Genomic DNA, 6,000 nt, shown 5'->3' with positions numbered 1-6,000 from the left:
CTATCATCATGCTTCTGAAACCTGTGTACTTCCCCGGGATTGCCATAGGGAGCCCTAAAACTGGAAAAGATTTCATTACCTTGGCAGTGTTGGAAATACACAAATGGTGTTGATGGGTTGTAAACTAAAGTGAGAGACATGTCAGATGATATATCACCATCTGTAGGCTGTGCTGGGGAGCAGCGTTGTTCCTCAAAGAATTTCTACTTCGCCCAGTCCAAATTAATACAAGGCACTTAGCCCAAAAGCAGCAAGTCCTTCTTCATTCAGACCTATGGTCCAATTCCCAGCAAGACCCAGGGTTAAACCATTAATTGTTTTAACCCTGGTTCCCTTTATCTATGTCTGCTCATATTGGTCTTTTATAAGAAAGAAATCACAAAGAAATAAATGATAAATCATTGTCAGTCACTGTAGGAATGTTACGAGTAGATATTCTTAGAATTCATCATTCATCATTCAACCAAGATGGCACCGGTGAGTGCGGCTGCCGTTGTACCTCTAGAGCATTTCCTTTTTATTTTAGTTCTATTCAACTTTTTCTTTAACTTTCTGCACAGACTTCACCATGTTGTGCCCTCGTCGTATCAAATACGACAGAAACACACTGGTGAACATTGGCTTAAAAGTCACAAATTCATCCACTTTGGCTCCCAACACATCCTGGCCCAGCGAGATCCTCCGAGGGGCCCACAACAACAACAACAACAAAGGACCCACCGGCTACACTCCGCATAAGAGGCCCCAGGGAAAAATGTGCTGGCATCAGAAACAAGCTGAGGCTCAGAGCACACAACCCTCCGCTGCCTAGTATCCTGCTCGCTGGACGAACTCCGAGCCAGGATCAGGTACCAGAGGGACACAAGGGACTGCAGCATTATCTGAGACATGAGAGAGAGACACGGCTGACCCCCATGATACCGGACCACACCGTTCAACCAGCGGAGTTTTTCACAGTTCATCGTATGGACAGAACGGCAGGAAAATCTAAAGGCAGGGGAGTCTCATGAGTAACAGCAACTGGTGCAGAAACGTTGCCTCTCTCTCCAAGTCCAGCTCGCCCAACTTTTAACAGTAAAATGCCGGCCCTTCTACCTCCCCCAGGAATTCACCTCAGTCACATTCAGCGCCGTCTACATTCCACCACAGGCGGACATGGACGCTGCATTAGCCGAGCTACATGAGGCTATTTCCAGCTACAAGGCTAACCACCGGGATTTTAACAGTGCCAACCTGAGGAAGTTGATGCTGGAACGGCTGTGCAGCAAAGACTCAACCTCCATGCGGGAGGTCAGACCACTCGTCTATTCTCCTTCTGCCCAAATACAAACAACAGCGGAAGCGTGCGGCCCCGGCAGAAAGAGAAGTGATGCGCTGGTCTGACCAATCAGGGGTCAAAGGCCAGCAAGATTGCATTCACAGATCTGTCTTTAATGTCTGTTTCTTATGTGTTTTATTGCGAGTGACTTTGCTACATCTGCATTGCAACAAATGTGACAACTTTTGAATACTTTTGACCTTGACATGTCTCTGGCTTAGTATGAGCCTTAGTGATTCAGGCTGCTGCTTCCATTGAGGTCACAGACATCATGTCCTCTGTATTTTAGATTCCAAGGGGACATTCTACCACCAACACCAACAAAAAATGACTTACTATGGGTTATTTTTGACTCATTTGTAAAAGACTACAAGCAGAACAATAAATAAATTGCTGGGTAAATTATTGTGAAATCAAAATAAACATTAGTGTCTCAGAAAATAGACTAGACTCAAAAATTATGAATAATGTATTATGTAATGTATGTAATGTATGTATGTAATGTAAGACTCAAGTGTGATGTGAATTTGTTGAGTAGCTGGGCTTTTTTCATCTTCAGAGAGGGAAACCTTCTCAAACTTCTACCCTGTTTAGTAGTTTAGATTGTATCAGGCTCAAACACTCATCAAAAACATACAAGAGGGACAGAAGATGGCCAGGCCTAGACTACGTCTCATACTCAGCCCTGTAAAACACACCTTTCAGAATAAGCACTATTTTTCTCCTTGACCTATTCAAAAGCACAAAGAAAGAGCTGAGAGCCATCTGACAAAATCAATTACTGCTAAATCCAGACTGGGGTCATTAAAGATGTCATTACGTCAATCACAGCAAGATGGGGAAAATCACTAATGACAAATCTGCTCTGTAAAATGTCAAATCAAATCCCCTGCTTTATCTTTTAAGCAGGTTTATTCCGTCTTAGAGAGAGACAGTTTAGGAGAAGAAGGTAGGATTCGATGGACAACTGTAAAGAATAAATGTTGGATTTGCAGTGTTGCCCAAAGAATAGTAGTCAAAATGTGTGTCATACATTTTACTTCAGTTTCAAACAGAGGAAAATCCACAGTTTTAAGAGAGGCGCAGCATCAATAACACTGGCAAGAGGGAGTGCAGAACCTTTGATGACTCCTCCAGCCTCAAGGACTGTTTTGGCATGAGCAAAAATATTCAGAAGTAACCCAAGCAGTAGACACCACCTCACCCTCTAGTACCTCCAGTTCTTCCAGTTTGTGGATTTTAGCTGTGCTTTTATTGCCATCATCCATCCAAATGTTGTACAACTCCCTGTATATTAACAGCTGCACCTCCAGTCATCAGCCTGTTCACCTGAAGTTTGTTGACGAAAACATCCTTATTGGGCTCATCTCTGGTGGGGATGAGTACAGGTGGGAAATTTACCTTCTGGTGTTCTGGTAGAACAACCCGAAACACCCTATAGACAGCGGGAATGGATTTCAGCTCACCCTCAATTTTCCTTTTAGTGGCCAGAAAAGCACATGATAGAGTGTACTTACTGCAACAGCAGAATAAGTTCAACTGACTAAAGTCAGTGATGGTGCACTTTACTAACTAACATTAACTTTAGAATTCTTAAGATTTTCATGGCTTTTGACCCAGGTCTTATTTTAAATTCCCTGGATCCTAATTGTGGACACAGGGACAGTTAAGTATTACTATGTCTTCTTTAGTCTTATTCAATCAACTTGCCACAAAAAAATCATCTCAGCTGTGTTGTAAACAGATGTCAGAAGTATAACATATCTGTTTCACTTATGAAAAGGGGTGCCTGCTGTTCCCCCGTAGTCAATTTCTGTCTAATTTCAGGCAGTACTTTGAGGCTTGTATTACTTAAACTCACCAGAGGTACTGAAATCATAAGGACTATTAAACCACAATCCTATAATTTGTGAAGTTTCTGTTGTGAGATGGGATCTGCAGGCTCAGTCACAGTAGGGCATTGCTGCTCCAGTCATTCCTGCAGTTCTGATCCACTCCCTAAAGGGTAAGCCTAAACCTCCTCTGCATGCAAGTGTGGGCACAGCAAACATGGAAGCAAGATTCCTGTTGCATTCTGGGCCTGCCATCACATCCTGTTGGCTTGAACCCCTCACCCAAGGGATATACATATCATAGAGCACCTTGATCCAAAGGCACTTTGGGAGGCCTGGGGGAAGGGGGATTCAAATATAGTGCATCAAGTGGCGCCTGATTAGGGGCCGCTGAAGCAACAGCTTTACGTGCAACAAGCATTGGGCACGACATGAAAGAAACTTCAGACTTATAAACACACAAACACACTAAAAGGGAATTTGCTTGACTGTACTGATATCATGTAGTCCAAGCCCTCTCCTCTGCTGGGCTTAATACTGTCTAACTATTGCTAACACCTGTTGTTTCTGCTTATGTAAGCTAACCGGTTAGAAGTGGCCGGAAATAGAGATTTAATGTTGCATGCCAACATGCAAAGACATGGGTGTTCCCCCTTTTCCTGCTCCTTAGAGTCAGTCATTTACTCAACACGGGCTTTCGCATGTTTGTAAAGCAATTGTGCAACTAAATGTCTAGGACAATTTGCAATAGCAATATAATTCAGTGCATAAGACAGTAAACAAAGAGTATTCCAACAAATCTAAGTACCCTGATGTTCCACTGGAATACTGCACCATAATGACTTTCATCTCTTAATGATTATTAACCTTCAAATAAACCCTAGTAATGTCTCGGTTATTCACAGCTTACTGGGTCTTTTGAGTAAACTGGTGTGGTGAGCAGGTAGGCTGCCATCTTGAGACTATCTCTGGTCTAGCATATAGATCTAAAAATAAGCTATAAATAGTTCTGAAAATATTTAGATTCATCATCTCCTCTCGCCTCCTCATTGTGTCCCACTCTCTCAGACCCAACTCATGGGAACTCAGGGAATCTTGCTTCTCTGCTTGCCCTTGTAAACACACATCAGCAGTTAACATTTTTGTTCTCAGCACCACAGTGGTGAGCACCACAGAAAGATTCCAGGAAAAATGTCAAATTACACTGGAAGACAGTTAAAAGATAAAGCATAAGCAGATATAGCCAGACACATATCAAAGTCAGTTTTAGTCCTGGCAAATAAACTTGAAGGCCTGTTGAGCAAGTAACGGTCCCTTGTCCTGCTTCCAGGACTGAGAACAGACTGATGTGATTATTGAGGGTAATGCTGACAGTGAGTGGGATTCTTTTCAGTTTATTTTAACATCAGTGGAAAAGTTGGATCAAGCAAGACCTCACACACACAATAGAACAGGTAATTTATCACTGCTTCCCAAAATGACACTGTCAATAACAAGTGCTCCAAAAGTTAGAATGATTATCTGATCCAAACATGACACAATACGGCATGGTTAAGTTTAGACAATTGAAACTGTTTTTTTTATGGTTAGATAAAGATCATCCTCATGGTTAAAAACATAAACCAAATTGCCCTGTACTTCACTCAAGTCATATCCACTAACTCCTCCTGGGTGATCCTAAGGCCATATGGAATATACCGTATAATCCCTCAGTGTATGTTGGGTCAGAGGACCCTTTAAGTCAGACATGCCTGGTAAACCTCCAAAGGCAGTATTCCATAGGCATCATGATTATATGCCTGGATCAGCTCAACTGGCTCAAATGAACTAGGTCATATGACATTTAATGGCAAAAGTGTTAACATGTGCTCTGAATGTCTGCCATAGGACCAACAGGGGACACTTGCACACCTGCAACACTGTTGTAATTTTTATTTAGTAAGGTTCTGCATTGTAAATCAGACAGCTCGGACCAATAAGTCGCCTGATTAACTGTGCAGGTTGTGTGAAGTGTGTATGAAATCTAAGTCCATGTTCTTCAAATAATCAATCCACCCTGACGTCAAAGGTTTCATTTAAGGATATGGTGACAGGAAAGTGAAAAGCCTGTTTGCATTGTCAGCAGAGCATGTCCCCTCCCTGTCACAGCTATGTATTCTGAAGCCAACACCATTTCAATTTGCAGAGTTTTAGAGGAAAAGAACATTATGTACAGTAAACCCACCTTTTCAATGAAAAGATTTTCAGCTGCAGCTGTAGGGGATTTATTGAGTGGTGTGTTTCTATTAAAGGATAAAACTAAGTGAACTTTTGCACCGTCAACTCTCTTACTGAGACCTCACCATTTTTTTTTTTTTACAAATATCCATCCTCACATGAAGGCCTTCAATTTCCAAGTGAAAGATATGGACAGCTGTCTGACGGAGGCAAGTGAAGTTTGTTGAATACATTAAAAAATGAACCACTAGGGCATTCATAAACCAAAAGAAACAATATTAGATTCAGAGCCCTTCACAAAATAATGACATTGAGACAAAGTTTATCAAACAGTTCCTCCTTCATTTTCAGCCTGCCAAGAAAAAACAGAGGCCCAGTAAAAGATGAAATATCCTGAACAGCAGAGAGAGACAAAGCTTCCCTTTCTTCATCGTGATTCTCTCCATATTAACTATATTCAAGAAAGCTCAGTCATTCCCATAGAGCCCTTATAGCTTTGTTGCCTTGTAAAACATTCGTAAAAGTCATAGTTTCAAAGCTGCTTCCAATGCTGGATGGGGGTGAGCCTGCACATTCAGTCACATCTCCTCCATTTCATTTATTTTTAAGAGGAAAAGTCATGGCCAAAAGGTC

This window comes from Pempheris klunzingeri, chromosome 12 (genome assembly GCF_042242105.1).
Source record: "Pempheris klunzingeri isolate RE-2024b chromosome 12, fPemKlu1.hap1, whole genome shotgun sequence".
NCBI lineage: Eukaryota > Metazoa > Chordata > Actinopteri > Acropomatiformes > Pempheridae > Pempheris > Pempheris klunzingeri.
This window is presented reverse-complemented; position numbering follows the sequence as displayed.